Raw genomic sequence first — 18030 nt, forward strand, 5'->3', positions numbered from 1 at the left:
TTGGCTCCAGATGATTCTAAAAAAGCCATTTGCAACACCTGCCATGCCAGCATCAGCAGGGGTACCAAAACTAGCAGCCTGACCACCACCAGCATGATCAGGCACATGTCAGCCAAGCACCCGACTTTGTGGGATGTACAACAGAGTCGAGGAGCAGTGCTTGCTGATGTCACTGCTACGTCTTCGCTTGTTGTGCATGCGAGCCAATCCCCTGTCCATGCTGCCCGCGAACAAGCCTCCTCCGGCCCTGCACCTGCAGTTGCCCACGCAGAAATAACACCATCATCAAGCACGTCCTTGTCCCAGCGCAGCGTTCAGTTATCCATTCAGCAAACCTTTGAACGCAGGCGCAAATACACTGCCAACGCCCCACATGCCACACTTCTAAATGCTAACATTTCGCGACTGCTTGCGCTGGAAATGTTGCCTTTTAGGCTGGTGGAGACAGAAGCATTCCGCGACCTGATGGTGGCAGCTGTCCCACGTTACTCGGTCCCCAGCCGCCACTATTTCTCCCGGTGTGCCGTCCCCGCATTGCATAACCACGTGTCACAAAACATCACACGTGCCCTGAACAACGCTGTTTCAGCCAAAGTCCACCTAACCACAGACACGTGGACAAGTGCTTGTGGGCAAGGCCGCTACATCTCGTTGACGGCACACTGGGTTAATATTGTGGAAGCTGGGACCCAGTCTGAGCGAGGGACGGAACACGTCCTTCCCACACCAAGGTTTGCAGGCCCTACCTCAGTCAGGGTTTCACCCACACTCTACAGCTCCGGAATGTCATGCTCCTCAGCCTCCTCCTTCTCCTGCGCATCCTCATCCACTTTACCCTCCACACCAGTCCCAAGCTGGAAGTGTCGGAAGACCCGCTCCTTTGCAATGGGAACAATGTTTTGAGGCCCTCATGCACATCTCTATCCAGGGACAATGTGGAGCCTCCAAATTTTTGGCTGCCCTGCCTAAGGGCTATACTACAATAGACCCACTTCCTTACAATGGGCACTTCAGGTTTACAGGCCATCATGCACGTCTCTATCCAGGGACAATATGGAGCCTGACACTGCCACCGACTGCCACACACGTGCGGTTTTTAAATGCAAGCACGGACGCAATAAGAACCTAACTGGTTTTTAGGAGCGACAATTACTGAGAAGTCTGACACTATCTGGACTGGTTTAGACTGTACACCAGCCCCAGATATGATGAAGGCTGGTATACGGTCACCACTATGAATGGCTATATACCCTGCCTGCCTGCCTGCCTGTATACTGCTACAATAGTCCTGACAAGGACTCTTCTGGTCACTAGCCTGTATTCCGACCTGGCTATACCCTGCCTGTATACAGCAACAATAGTCCTGAGAAGGACTCTGCTACTGTACTCCGACCTGGCTATACCCTGCCTGCCTGTATACAACTATAATAGTCCTGAGAACGACTTCTGGTCACACTGTTTGCAGCCCTGCTCCGGAACTAACTATAAAGGGCCGCAAACCTTTCCCTGAAGCAGCGACACTCTCCCTGCACTCACTGTCTGGATGGCTGTGTGCAGAGCACAGCGCGCCCGCCGGTATAAAGGCTCGGTCACGCTGTGCAGGCCGGCCAATCACTGCAATTCCACAACTAACAGGGCTGTGGCATTGCAGTGGTCTGCCAGCCAATCCCTGCATGAGGGCTGGCTCTCAAAAGAGCGCCAACATGCAGGGATGAAGACCACGAGTACAGCACGAGTATCGCGAGATTACTCGGTCCCCGCCGAGTAGCCCGAGTACAGTGATACTCGTGCGAGTACCGAGTAGTAACAAGCATACTCGCTCATCACTAATAAAAATACATAGGGGTCAAATAGGGATTGCATAGTCACAAGAGCAACAACTCATACATCATGTTTGTACAAAGGCAAGTAGAGTCTTTAAATTTGCTATAAGAAAAGTACCCAAACAAGCAAAGTTGAAATATATTGAATATTTATTATAAAAGTGCTGAAGGGTATAACAGTAAATACATACAAAATATTAGTAGTAAACAACCAGAGGGGGAGCTGTGCTGGAGGGAAAGGAGAAAACCCCACGTGTCTCAGAAATTGGAGAGGGAAATTTTCTCTGCTCCAAAAGTGATCATAAGGAGAGTTATCGGCAAGGTAACACCATGGCATGGTGTACGCATCTGCCTCCCCACTCTTGGACACTTTGGGAAACTCTGTCCAGGAAAGCTGACTTTGCTCATGTAGCAGTCTATTTTTTCTCAATACCATCATTAAGGCATGGGGCCTTGCCACTAGAGACCCATCCTCCGGACACTTATGTTCAGGGCCACTTTGTTAGAAAGCCGGTGTGATGGTAGGATATGGGGGGAGATGTATCTTGCTGTACAGATTCCTATTTTTAGCCTGGTTCACTGTCCATTATTTGTACTGCTTCTGTGTACATTTCTATTGTTTGTAAGTAATCACCCCCTATAGTGCAAGGTTATAGCGCTTACGTCCCTGGGTGTAGGGGGAGGTGGGCCTAGAGTCCAGTCAACTGTAAACTCTTTGCTTACCTGGGAGATACTGTATAGTCAGTCTGTTTGAGAACTTCAAGAGTGAAGCAGGAAGATTAAACCTCTGGGAGAAACTGGCTTCTGAGAGAGACCTGGATATTTATCAGTTACCGGACTATATTTGTGTTACTGGACTAATTTTACCCTCTGTTTTGTGGATTATGTTATGGACCATTTGATTTGCTTGGAATAAATGCTCTTTGGATTGTACAGCTTTTATCCCTCTGTTAATTGTGTGATATGGGAGAATGACCCTGTGACAACTGGTGGCAGCAGTGGGATCAATAGAGCGCAGCCTAATGGAGATCCACGAACAGAGTGAGTACAGAAACTGGACTGCATCCAGTCTAAAGGAGAGAGCCAAAGATCTGGGCCTGAGCTACCAGGGACTGAGTAAAGAAGCCTTAATTGATCTACTGATGGGCGCGAGCCATTTCACCTCCCAGATGTCTGACGGACATGTGACACCCTGGCAAAACAGGTAGTCACAGAGGACTATACCTCCCACCAAGGGTACAGGAATCGCCTCCTCCTTGGGATTCAACATCACATCTCACACACAGGAACCCCAGCCACAAAGCCTAGTCAACCCCCCATGACAACAGGGACACACCAGTGGGCGGGACCAGGCAGATGGGAACGCCCACCTAGGGGTCTTGAGGTGTCAGGGGAGGGAACACAGTAGTTGGAGTTGAAGTTGAGTTGAGTAGTTTGAAGTTGGAAATGAGGAGCTGAAGTGGCTTCTGAGAGAGACCTGGATATTTATCGGTTACCGGACTATATTTGTGTTACTGGACTAAATTTACCCTCTGTTTTGTGGATTATGTTATGGACCATTTGATTTGCTTGGAATAAATGCTCTTTGGATTGTACAGTCATCTCTAGCTCTGTTAATTGTGTAATATGGGAGAAGGGCCCCGTGACAGCCGGTCTCTAGCCTCAGCGTTATCTCACATTCTGTGTCTTGGTCAACACATCATGATTGTGCGCTCTACCACATGGTCTCCTTATTCTTTTCTCCTATCAAGGGTCACCCACTGCATGTGGCCTCGATAACCTACAGACTATACATCCATTTCTGTCACTCACTGAGTCTTCACTAACTTTGTAAAAGGAATAAAAACCCTTTGTAGGCTAGTCCCAACAAATAACTATCTCTCACCCTATAGTCTGGTCACTACATATAAAAGTGTTGCACATTGTACTTTATATTACTAAGTGATGGGCAAACACTAAAATGCTTGAGTTCTCGATACTCAAATAGAGCAATTTTAATGCTCGAGTGCTCATCTTGAGTAACGAGCCTCATGTAGGTCAATGGGAAACTCAAGCATTCTTTCGTCAGGTCTGAGGGGGTCCTGGAAATCATTGAAATGGCAGCTGAAATGGATGGAAACATCTCTGAAATGGGAACAGCGTGGGGAAGATGTCTGTACAAATATCTTACTCCCACGTCGCAGCTGGGGACAATTTTGTCAGAGTATTACGCCACTTTTACGGGCTGACAATAAAACAAACAAAACAAAAGCTAAAATCGATTTCACTGGAAAAAAATGTTAAGAAACATTCTTTCCTGGATAATGACTTGTATAAAAGGCAAAATTAAAAATGAGAGAAAAAACACTTCCTCCACTCCTTTGGCCATGTTCATACATAAAGCTTTTGATGCATTTTTGCTCTTTTTTCATTGCATTCAATGTTGAAAATCCGCTCCAAAAAAAAGTTAAAAGCCTTGCCATGCTCTTTCTTTAAAAATACAGCATTTTTGCATTTTAGTCAGGAAAACAAAGTAATAATGTGCATGAGATATCTCTCATTTTTTTTCTCATCGGAAGGAGGGGGACTCCTAGACTGGTGAAGCCTATCAAAAATTGAAAGGAAGGATTGCAATACACCCTGGAAGACACGTAAAGGAGGGCTTCAGAAAAGATTTACATTTAGAAGTGGACTTCTTTGGCCATCAACAAGGAGTCCCGTAGGACACTACTCAGTGCATAATTGGCACAACAAGGAACTTCAGGCATCCGACTCCGATTTTGCTCCAGCTAAGGTGGGCGGCAGTCCCTCCTGTGCCAGCTGAGGGTATCAGGTAGCCCTGAGGCTTTCAATAGATTGAAGCAGAAATTGATGGTTCACTTTTTCTTTTATTTTTCTTCTCCTCCTCCTCCACCATATCCACAGACCCATCATTTTATAGGGCCGGCTGCCAGCCCACACTCCTAGTTTTTGGAGGGCCAGCAGCAAACCCTAACTCATATTTTTTTCATGGCCAGCAGACAGCCCGTACTCAACTGACAAAACTTTGAGATTAAACCAAGAGAGTGAGCGGAGAGGACACCGTAATCAGTGTAACAATCCCGCTACTGTGTCTACTGAAATGCTCGCTGCTTACAACTAAAGAGGAAGCTTTGCGTGCAGTCCTGTGGAGATGGAGGAAGTACACATGGTGTTACGTGGTGGCATATCTTGACTGCATCCCCTGGAAATGTTTCTGCTTAGGCTTGTGGACGCTAAGGCTATCCAAAAAACTCGAGAAGCAAGGGAAAGAGGAGAACTGTACTTATTTATTATATTTTTATTGTAGAGTCCCTAATATTAAAAGGAGGACTATATGGGGCCCATTATTCTGTATGGAGGGCTATGTGGGGCCCATTATTCTGTATGGTGGGCTATGTGGGGCCCATTATTCTGTATGGAGGAATATGTGGGGTACATTATTTTGTATGGAGGGCTATGTGGGGTACATTATTTTGTATGGAGGGCTATGTGGGGCCCAATATGCTGTATAGAGGATTAATTGGAGAACATTATTCTGTATGGAGGGCTATGTGGGGCCCATTATTCTGTATGGAGGGCTATGTGGGGCCCATTATTCTGTATGGAGGGCTATGTGTGGCCCATTATTCTGTATGGAGGGCTATGTGGGGCCCATTATTCTGTATGGAGGACTATGTGGGGCCCATTATTCTGTATGGAGGGCTATGTGGAGCCCATTATTCTGTACGGAGGGCTATGTGGGGCACATTATTCTCTATAGAGGGCTATATGGGGCCCATTATTCTGTATAGAGGACTTTATGGGGCCAATTTTTCTGCATGGAGGGCTATGTGGGGCTCATTATTCTGTATGGAGGGCTCTGCGGGGCCTATTATTCTGTATGATCGACTATGTGGGACCCATTATTCTGTATGGAGGGCTATGTGAGGCCCATTATGTGCCGCCTCCACACCTGTAGCAGCCGGGCTGCTCGGATCCGGACCCTCTGTGTGGCTCGAGGGATCCTCAGGACCCGGGGGTCACGCAGACACGCCAAATGAAAAGGGGGACGTAGTTGTACGGGTTTGGCCGTATTCAATTTGTGACGCCACCCATGGTGTGTGGTGAAGTGGGACACCACAGCTGCTGTTGTTGGATACCCGGGGAAGATGCAGTGGCAGCTGGATTTTAACCCCTCCGTAGGTAGGGATGGTTGCCCCAGGACCTAGTGTCTTTGTGCAGGGTATGGTGATGGCAGGGGCCTGCGCGCCCGGACGTACCAGGGGTTGTTTGGTTACTCACAATTAAATGAATCACACAAATCTTTTGGTAAACCAAGGTGCTGGTGGCCGGCCGCCGCGGCCGGTTATACTCTGGTCCCCCACCCGGGCTGGTGGTCGCCATCTTTTCCTCTGAGCTAGTGTTGTTGTTTGTTTGGACTTCCCTGTATGGAACACGGGAGTCCACTCACGGCTTTTTGTGTACCTGAGGAGCCGTGCCCGTCTGACGCTGACCCGTGGGATCTACAGGCCCTGGCGGTGACTCTATCCGTCTCTGTGGGTGGTTGTCTACTCTTCGGGACTTTGGTTGGGACAGGACCTAAGATCCTGCCCTCAATCGGTTGATTAGCTAGGCCATTGGTTCTGGTCCTGGCTTCAGGGTCCGAGTACCCACCTCTGTGCATGGTTTCCGGGTTGGGTCCCTGGTGTCAGTACCGGCGGGCTCCAACCCTGTCCAGGTCCACCTTGGATCTCCGGCTGCCGTCTTCCCGTCGCCTGCCGACGGAGACCATCGTCTGCCACCTAGCAAAGGTACCAGGGCTCCAACCCTGGCACCGTTCAACTTGAGATTCTCCTCTGCTGGAGCTACACCTAGCCCCAGCCTCCACTCCTCTCAACTTGAACCTCACACTTCAAACTCCAGACTTGACCTAATCCTGCTTGTTTTCCCGCCCCGGGCTGTCTAGACCCGTAGGTGGGCGTTTCCTAACCACCTGGTCCCGCCCACTGGTGTGCCTGTCTTGCCCTGAGGGAGGTGACTAGGGTTTCAGGTCGGCTGTATGTAACCTTTGTGAGGGATGGTGTTATGCGGGGGCCTAATGTGTGACTACCTGGTTTTGCCAGGGCATCACAATTATTCTTCATTGAGGACTGTTTGGGGCACATTATTCTGTATGGAGGAACATGTTTGGCCCACAACTAGTTTGGCCTGTGACTTTGTCCAAGTTTTTAATTTTGGCATTCTGTGTATGTGAGTTTGACATCCCTGCTACTGATGAACTGTAAAGCAATTTTCCTTGACTATATATTTCTTATCCAAAACTATCCCTCCTCCAGCAGCTATCCCTGCAGTGAATGCAACTAATAGCAGTATTAATAAGGAAAAGAATACCTATAAGCCTGAAAAGGACTTTTGGTTTCAGGTAGCACCAGTGCAGTCTGTAAGGCTAGAATCCCTGCCTATAGGTCTCTAATACATTATCCCTTCTCCACCATCTTTCCCTACACTAAATGCAGATAAGAGCTGTATTATTAGAAAATAGAATAGATTTTTTACATAGTAGAAGCAGCACGCTGTGTAAGGCTGGAATCACTGCCTACATGCCACTACTACACTATCCCTTCTCCAGCAGCTTGCCCTACACTAAATGCAGATAAGAGCTGTATTATTAGAAAATAGAATAGATTTTTTACATAGTAGAAGCAGCACGCTGTGTAAGGCTGGAATCCCTGCCTACATGCCACTACTACACTATCCCTTCTCCAGCAGCTTGCCCTACACTAAATGCGGCTAAGAGCGATGTTGTTATAGAATTAGCCCTGAATAAACTGTTGGTTACTGTTGCACCCGCAGGTACTGTCACGCTATACCACACTGCCCCTTCTCCAGCAGAATTTCTTCTTAATCCCTACAGTATTTCTGTGTAGAGGGTGGCAAACATGACGTCTCTGGATCTTATATAAACCAATTGTGTCACCCAGGGTTATGGGGTACTCTGTTCGGGGCGGTGTATATCTGGGGAATGTCACTTTGGTGGCCGTTGCTCGGTCCCGTGCCCTGAGTGCTTTTCAAAAGGGGAGTATTTAGAGGGGAGTTTTGTATAAAGTTCGTACATGACGCCACTTGTGGTTTGCGGCTATGTGGATGGAGCCGCCGCTGCACAGATCTCACTACTGGGGCTGGTGTTAGTGGCAGCCTGGAAGTTGGGCCCTCCACAAGTAGAGCTGGGCCCCAGAGGGTAGGTGATGTAGATGGGTATTGAAAGAAGGAAGGCCACACAAGGGGTTGCAGTGTAACTCGTTCCTTTACTCACAGTATGCTGGAAACTGGTCACTCGAGGCTGGTCTTAACCTCAGGTCCCTTTTGTTCCAGTACCGGTTTAGTGACCTAGTGGCTTCTTTCCCTTGCACCTGTCTTTGGTTGGTGGTTCTCCGTAGCTTGGAGTGGCTGGGAGTCCCCTCCTGGTTGTCTTTTACAGCAGTCCGTATGACGGTAGCGTGAACCCTGTGGGGTTGGAGTCTCTGGTCCTGTTCCCCAGTTCTCCCGTTGCTACTGAGTCCCGAACTTCAAGGTCAGTGAGGTCCCCTCACTGTGCAGATTTTATCAGGTGTGCCTGGAGCGTTTTCCTGACCTATGATTCTGTATCCCATTGGTGCGTAGGTCAGGGAGTACTCCACCGGCAACTAACCGCCTGGGCCCTCAGGTCACTGTCACACTCCTGTCAGTGCGTCTGCTCCTTTCCTCTCTCTCCTGTTTACTACTACACTCCCTGACCGTCCACTGTCTGCCCCTCCCACCTGGTTGTCTAGTGGACTGGATTGGCTCCACCTCTAGGTGGCCATCCATTGGTACAACCCTAGCCTGGTACCATTCTATGGGGGAATTGGGGAAAAACAGGGATTACCTGGAGTGTTTGGTTGTTACCGGTACTGGTCTTCTGGTTCCCTAGGGGGTAGGCCCTGCATCCTGGTGGGAATTCAGTACCTTGTAGCTCCCTGATGGCTACATAATCACTGGACAATCACAGTAATGCCAGTAGCCAAGATGACTATGGCATTACCGTGATGGTATCTTCATCACTTCGGACTATCCGGGGTCTCCTTCTATGTGAATGATTCTAGCACCCCTCCTTAGCCCTGGCTCTTTCCCGCAGATTCTCCATAACTAACCCTTCACCAGGCAGGTGACATGTTTAGCAAGTTCTATGAGGAATCCTGCCCCATTACTAAAGCCTCCCAATCCTAGGACCCCGGCCAATGTCAGGCTCCTGGTTATACAATCGTCAGACGTCCTCCCTGAGCAGGAAATAATTAGATCTGTGCGGGGAGGGGTCAGAGCAGCACATGAAGCAGCGTGAGCTCAGCAACTTCTCACATAGGAGCAGATCCCGGAGCAGCACCTTCATATGGATCCACAACCAGGTAAAGAGCGATATCCTTCACTTACTGAGTCACTAGCTACTTACCCGAAGAGGATCATTTCCAGCAACGGTCCAGATAAAACTAGCAGCGTAACAACCACAGATGGAGAATGTCCAAAAAATATGTTCCACGCCTTTTTATTAATAGTATTAACTCTGTGTTCTCCATCACACGGGTTTAGTGTTGTCTCCATTGTGTTAATTGTTATTTCATAAATCAATTGCAGACAGGAGAATAAGAGACTTTGCAATATATCTTATCAGACAAATCTGCTGCTTTTCCTTCCTGGGCTGATATTTTATTTCCTGCGCAGTCAGATTTTCATCAATACAGAAATAGGAGATGACATCTGCTGCTTTTAACCTTCCATGGAGGGAGGAGTCAGAGGCGGAGACATTCCACTGGGATCTCTCCATAGAGTTTTATAAGCACCAATGGTCATATCCTATCTCAGTAATGAGAAAATCTGTATTCACTGAAGATTTTACACAGGAATTGAGGATTTGAGAGCAGGAGAAAAAAAATAGCTTTCTCTAATAAACTTTGTGAGAATTTATTGTTTTTAATTTTCCAGTGTAGTATTAATTCATGAAAAAAAATGGAATAATTGTTTCTCCTCAAAAGGGGCTATCGATTTTGAAAAAAGTGACCGGAAGTGAAGTTATATCTATTTTCTCATATGTGTGTGGTTAATATATCAGATCATTTCCCTCAATATCACAGGGACATTGATTGTAATTTCAATTTACAAAACTGAGCTCAAAATCTGGTGAAATTCTGTACCGAGAGATATCAGAGGGGGGAGGGGAATCTACACATCATCTCTATGGGAAATGGGGCCGCACGATGTAGCAGAGATGAATTTTCCTTACTTACTTTGCCATTGTTGTGTTAAGTTGATTGTCCATAGAGTATATGATACGATGCGATATGATATGATACGACATGATACGATACTAGGGGTTACAATAGAATATGAGGCGATACGATGCAATACGTTATGATACGATACAATACGAAGCGATACAATATGATATGATACAATGCTATACAATACAAGACGATACGATGTGATACAATATGATACAATACAATACGATGTGATATGATATGATATTATACAATACGATGCGATACAACACGATACATTATTATATGATGCGATGCGATATGATACGATATGAGACAATACGATATGATGTGATACAATATGATGCAATATGATATGATACGATACGATGTAATGTGATATGATATAACGCGATATGATACAATAGTTGATACGCTGGGATTTCATACGATACAAGGCAACAAGATACAATACAAGGCGATACAATATGAGGACATACAATACGAGGCAATACTGTCAGGTTTCCGGGTTTTCCAGTCCTCTTTTGAAAGAGCTTGCCCTCGGTTAACATGGAGTTTTATGTTCTGTTGCCCTACTTCCTGTCCAGCTGCTTAAAAGGCCGCCTCTAAGCCTAGTCCAGTGCCTGAGTATACTGCTTGCTGTGTGCTCCTGCTTTACTGCTGCTGCTACTTGATTACCTTTGGATCCTCCTGAAAATCTACCGACCGACTCTGGACCACACCCGGTTTCTTCAAACTGTGCCCGGACTCCGTCTGTCGTCTTTGGTCAGCACGTCTGCCCGGTTTCTTCCGGTTCATAACCATTCTGGACTTTCATCCCGTACGGACACTTCTGGACTTTACCGCTTGCCCCTTGTGTCCCGGCTGCGGCGCATTTAGGCCTTCCGGGGTTGATTGCCGGACAGTCCCTGTATAGGGGTTCGCTCTGGTGGTCTCCCTGGGGGAGTCCGGTGCGTGGCCCCGGGAATCCCCTTCGCTCCGTTTCGGAAAGGTATTTTCATGTGTTTGTTATACTGTGTATTTCCGTTGTGTATCTACCGTGGTTACATATCATAAACATCTTGTACCACAAACTCGTCTCTGGCTGTCATTGCCCTAACGCTATCGAAATCCTCAAAACATACAATAGTATTACAGATACAATGTGATACGATGCGATACAATACAGTCATATGAAAAAGTTTGGGCACCCCTATTAATGTTAACCTTTTTTCTTTATAACAATTTGGGTTTTTGCTATTTCAGTTTCATATATCTAATAACTGATGGACTAAGTAATATTTCTGGATTGAAATGAGGTTTATTGTACTAACTGAAAATGTGCAATCCGCATTTAAACAAAATTTGACCAGTGCAAAAGTATAGGCACCCATATCAATTTCTTGATTTGAACACTGCTAACTACTTTTTACTGACTTACTAAAGCACTAAATTGGTTTTGTAACCTCATTGAGCTTTGAACTGCATAGGCAGGTGTATCCAATCATGAGAAAAGGTATTTAAGGTGGCCACTTGCAAGTTGTTCTCCTATTTGACTCTCCTATGAAGAGAGGCATCATGGGCTCCTCAAAACAACTCTCAAATGATCTGAAAACAAAGATTATTCAACATAGTTGTTCAGGGGAAGGTACAAAAAGTTGTCTCAGAGATTTAAACTGTCAGTTTCCACTGTGAGGAACATAGTAAAGAAATGGAAGAACACAGGCACAGTTCTTGTTAAGCCCAGAAGTGGCAGGCCAAGAAAAATATCAGAAAGGCAGAGAAGAAGAATGGTGAGAACAGTCAAGGACAATCCACAGACCACCTCCAAAGACCTGCAGCATCATCTTGCTGCAGATGGTGTCACTGTGCATTGGTCAACAATACAGCGCACGTTGCACAAGAAGAAGCTGTATGGGAGAGTGATGTGAAAGAAGCCGTTTCTGAAAGCACGCCACAAACAGAGTCGCCTGAGGTATGCAGAAGCACATTTGGACAAGCCAGTTACATTTTGGAAGAAGGTCCTGTGGACTGATGAAACAAAGATTGAGTTGTTTGGTCATACAAAAAGGCGTTATGCATGGAGGCAAAAAAACATGGCATTCCAAGAAAAGCACTTGCTACCCACAGTAAAATTTGGTGGAGGTTCCATCATGCTTTGGGGCTGTGTGGCCAATGCCGGCACCGGGAATCTTGCTAAAGTTGAGGGTCACATGGATTCAACTCAGTATCAGCAGATTCTTGACAATAATGTGCAAGAATCAGTGACGAAGTTGAAGTTACGCAGGGGATGGATATTTCAGCAAGACAATGATCCAAAACACCGCTCCAAATATACTCAAGCATTCATGCAGAGGAACAATTACAATGTTCTGGAATGGCCATCCCAGTCCCCAGACCTGAATATCATTGAAAATCTGTAGGATGATGTGAAGCGGCTGTCCATGCTCAGCGACCATCAAACTTAAATAACTGGAATTGTTTTTAAACAGGAATGGTCAAATCTACCTTCATCCAGGATCCAGGAACTCATTAAAAGCTGCAGGAAGCGACTAGAGGCTGTTATTTTTGCAAAAGGAGGATCTACAAAATATTAATGTCACTTTTATGTTGAGGTGCCCATACTTTTTCACCGGTCAAATTTTGTTTAAATGCAGATTGCACATTTTCTGTTAGTACAATAAACCTCATTTCAATCCAGAAATATTACTCAGTCCATCAGTTATTAGATATATGAAACTGAAATAGCTGTTGCAAAACCCCAAATATTCTAAAGAAAAAAGGTTAACATTAATAGGGGTGCCCAAACTTTTTCATATGACTGTATGATACGAAATGCTGGAGCGTGCCAATCCTTGTAGACTGCTTTGGGCGGGGTGTGTGACACTTACTTTACTCTTCAGGGCAGCATCCATCATCCTGCATCCGGCCACCATCATAGAACTAGCAGATAGACACAGGATGCTGGAGAACCTTTGACAAAATAACAGTAAATGGTTTCTTAGATCTTCTACCTTCATGACAGACATGGTCACACATATCCAGTTCTGCTGCTGCTGTTTTCCGGTGTACTTTGTCTGACCTATCCTGCTGACTGTGACCTAGTCCTCCAGCTGACGGGCCTATGCTTCCTCTTCCCCTCTTTTCTTCTCTCCATGGCTACCTGTTGTTCCTTTACTGCCTTAGGCCCCTTTCACACGTCCGTGAAAATCACGCACGTGTTTCACGGACGTGTCAAAGGTGAGTTTTCCCCTCCGTGTGCCGTGTTTATGGCACTACGTGTGTTCTCCGTGTGTTATACGTAATAATGATTGATTGCTCTCAGTGAGAGAAACAAAATTAAAATGTTATAGTTGTGATACCTTTTAATGGCTAACTAAAATAAAAATAAAATATGATGTTATAAAGCAAGCTTTCGAGACATCTCAGGTCTCTTCCTCAGGCATGGTATGACAAAATATCTGAAGAAACACAAATATATACACAAAAGAGGGCAGATGGATGCATAGTAAAATGACATTTAAATAAACACTGAGCTTGGAAAGTGAATCCTTAATTAGCTTTGATTAGTGGTGTGAGTTTTATTGTCCCAATATCCATGTAGGATCAGAGGTCTGGTGCCCTCAGTCTCTGGAGCTGACCTCTCAGATTTTGTAATGAGTCATAAATCCTTCTGAGAGATTGAGTCCTGTGTCCACAGAGTTAAACATTGTGATGAATTTGTATTCCCAGACCCTGCGAGGGCTCTGTGATCTGAAGTTGCCTTTTAATATGACAACTTTCATGTGGTTTATGTTGTGTCCTGGAGCACAGAAATGTTTGGCCACAGGTAAACGAGTTTTTTTGTCTGTAATTGTGTGGCGGTGAGATCTCATTCTTGCTCTCAGTCTCTGTCCTGTTTCTCCAATATAGAGGCCCCCAATAGGACATATAGTGCACAGGATTAAGTACACCATGTTGGAAGAGGAGCATGTGAATGTTCCAGGAATCTTATAGTCCTTCTGTGTGTTAGGGATCTGTATCCGGTCTTTGGTCTCTACATGAGAGCAGGTTTTGCAGCTCTTTACATTGCAAGTTCCTCTTGGTGTGTCTGAGGGCATAGATCTTCGGATCATGATGCTCCTTAAATTAGGAGGTTGCCTGTAGCACAGCAATGGAGGATCTTTGAATATTGTTTTTAACCGGTCATCCTTGTGTAGAATGTGGTGAAGTTTCTTGGCCGTACTTCTCAGTACCTCGAGCTTTGGGTTGTAGGTCACCACCAGAGGTACTCGACGATTTTCCTCTTTTTGTTTGTATTGAAGCAGTTCACTTCTAGGGGTCCTTGTGGCTCTAATGATCTGATCATCAATGGAGGTGAGGTGGTAGCCTTGGTTTAGAAATGTCTTTTTAAGATGGGTTAAGTGTTCATCCCTGTCTGCTGGCCTGGAACAGATACGATTATATCTGAGGGCCTGGCTGTAGACAATGGACTTTTTAATGTGTTTGGGATGGAAACTGTCCCATCTAAGGTATGTGGGACGGTCAATAGGCTTCCGATACACTGATGTCTGGAGCCATTTTGAATTTTTATGGTGGTATCCAAGAAGTTGATTTCTGTTTTTGAGTGGTCCAATGTCAAGTTTATGGTTGGATGAAATGCATTGAATTTTTCATGAAATTTTAGAAGCTCTTGCTCAGATTCGGTCCAGATTATTAAGATGTCATCGATGAAACGGAAATAGGCCAATGGTTTGAGGTTGCAGGATGCTAAAAAGTCATTTTCCAGTTTAGCCATGAAAAGGTTGGCATACTGTGGTGCCATTTTGCTTCCCATAGCAGTTCCTGTGCATTGTAGATTTAGCTCCTTGCCAAAAGAGAAAAAGTTGTGTGTGAGGATGAATCTGGTGAGTCTTAATACAGACTCAGAAGGGATCCCATTAGCCTCAAGAAACATTTGGCAGGCGGTGGTGTCCTGTATATAGCTGGCTGTGTTTCTCACCAGTGGCTTAAGGACATTTTCTACCCATCCAGAGATTTTTTCAGTGAGCGTTCCCACCCCTGAGATGATCAGCCACACAATTACAGACAAAAAAATCCATTTACCTGTGGCCAAACATTTCTGTGTTCCAGGACACAACATAAACCACATGAAAGTTGTCATATTAAAAGGCAACTTCACATCACAGAGCCATCGCAGGGTCTGGGAATACAAATTCATCACAATGTTTAACTCTGTGGACACAGGACTCAATCTCTCAGAAGGATTTATGACTCATTACAAAATCTGAGAGGTCAGCTCCAGAGACTAGGAGGGCACCAGACCTCTGATCCTACATGGATATTGGGACAATAAAACTCACACCACTAATCAAAGCTAATTAAGGATTCACTTTCCAAGCTCAGTGTTTGTTTATTTAAATGTCCTTTTACTATGCATCGCTCTGCCCTGTTTTGTGTATATATTTGTGTTTCTTCAGATATTTTGTCATACCATGCCTGAGGAAGAGACCTGAGATGTCTCGAAAGCTTGCTTTATAACATCATATTTTATTTTTATTTTAGTTAGCCATTAAAAGGTACCACAACTACAAAATTTTAATTTTGTTTCTCTCACTGAGAGCAATCAATCATTTTTCAACTGGCTAACACGGTACCAAAACCTTTTTCTTTTAACTTATACGTAATAACCCATGGAGAACGGAAAGCCCCGCCTTACCTTTTTCTGTGGTGCTGAATGACAGTGTCCGGCACAGGCCACGCCCCGCTGACGCTGCTCGGGCATGGTAGTGCCCGCTCATCACTACTTACGAGTACAGAGCACCCGAGCATGGTAGTGCCCGCTCATCACTACTTACGAGTACAGAGCACCCGAGCATGGCTGTTACCGCTTATCACTAGTTCTGAGTACTGAGCACCTGAGCATGGTAGTGCCCGCTCATCACTAGTTACGAGTACTGAGCACTCGAGCATGGTAGTGCCCACTCATCACTAGTTACGAGTACAGAGCACCCGAGCATAGTAGTGCCTGCTCATCACTAGTTACCAGTATCGAGCACCTGAGCATGGTAGTGCCCGCTCATCACTAGTTACAAGTACTGAGCACCCGAGCATGGTAGTGTCCGCTCATCACTAGTTACTAGTACTGAGCACCCGAGCATGGTAGTGCCTGCTCATCACTAGTTACGAGTACTGAGCACCTGAGCATGGTAGTGCCCACTCATCACTAGTTACAAGTACAGAGCACCCGAGCATGGTAGTGGCCGCCCATCACTAGTTACGAGCACTGAGCACCCGAGCATGGTAGTGCCCGCTCATCACTAGTTACGAGTACTGAACACCTGAGCATGTTAGTGCCCGCTCATCACTAGTTACGAGTACTGAGCACCCGAGCATGGTAGTGCCCACTCATCACTAGTTACCAGTACTGAGCACCCGAGCATGGTAGTGCCCGCTCATCACTAGTTACGAGTACTGAGCACCTGAGCATGGTAGTGCCCGCTCATCACTAGTTACCAGTACCGAGCACCCGAGCATGGTAGTGCCCACTCATCACTAGTTACCAGTACTGAGCACCCGAGCATGGTAGTGCCCGCTCATCACTAGTTACAAGTACTGAAAGAGAGTCTTCATTTTTATTCTGAATTCCCCTCAGTTTGTAGAATAATCTGCCTTTACGTATAAATCATGCATTTCTTGCAGTCGTTATTATAATCCCTCTTTTTGATGATGATCTGAATATTCATTCTTAGCGAGGTGTGCTGGAATGTAAAGTATGTGGGAAGTACATTGCATTTCACAATATACACTGTAATTATACTTTTTTTGTGGACGGCTGTGTTCTTTGACATCATATCTTATCTGCAGCCAGTAATGAGGCAGGAGATGGCTGTGAGAGAACCCCAGACAATTAGCAAAAGGGAAATGCAGTGCAGTGGTTTAAAAGCATTGATCTGGGGCTGGCGTCTAGAATCAGGATGCAGTTTTTTGCTTTAGGCAATAGAAGAGGGATCTCCACCCATCACATCAACTTTCTGGGATGTGGACATTGCCTTTAATAAATTAGTTTTTCCTGGATTTGGACATTGCCCTTAATAGATTATTTTGTCCAGAATAATGATTTTCTGATCAGATACATCGATGACGTTTTTATGGAATATACCATTACTGTCTGATCGGCAGGGGTGGAGGTTTATACTTGAGTCTCCTCTCTTGGGTGGAGTGTGTAGCTTTGAGAAACGTTCCCATAGTTTATGGATGTTGTTGCAGGTGACTTATGTCAAGTACACTGCGGCAGACCTTTATACCGGATAGCCGTGCAGTTACCTTATTACACAATTATTGCTCTCTCTTCACTCTTCTGCTGTTTTTTGTTCTCAGATAATATCAGTGAGGTGCTATAATTACCTGACAAGTCACAGCATTTCCGAGGTTAAATACAGACACATATTGTAATCTTTACAATGACTGAATTTGGTAATAATGATATAAAGCCTATTTCTGTCTATTGCTTCCTGGTATCAGCCATTTCAGACTGGTGAGAATCTGACTTTGGGACAATGTATTGTTCTCTGTTGTCAGCCAGTTCAGCTCTGGAGGGGCTGACTGCTGGATAGGAAAAGACAAATCTTTTACTTCCTGGGTAGATTTCAAGGCCTGGAAATTTAATGTATTGTTCTCTGTTATCAGACAGTGTGAGCAGGGGAGAGGCTGATTGCAGCATATTTGTCCCTAGTATAGGCTGTTTCAGGATATGGAGAAGCTGACAATTTGACTACTAAATACATTCTATTGTCTTTCGTTGCCGGCCGACCCAGCCCATAACAACTCTTTCCCCAGATACATATTACGCTTTCAAAATGGCACCAATCAAGTGATGGTGATACCACCAATCTCTCCACTATAAGAGATAGTTGGGGGTAGGGACATCATGTCTTGGACTTTACGTCAACACTATCAGCTCCAGAATTTAAGATTTT

The sequence above is a fragment of the Anomaloglossus baeobatrachus genome, chromosome 4 (genome assembly GCF_048569485.1).
Source record: "Anomaloglossus baeobatrachus isolate aAnoBae1 chromosome 4, aAnoBae1.hap1, whole genome shotgun sequence".
Taxonomy (NCBI): Eukaryota; Metazoa; Chordata; class Amphibia; order Anura; family Aromobatidae; genus Anomaloglossus; species Anomaloglossus baeobatrachus.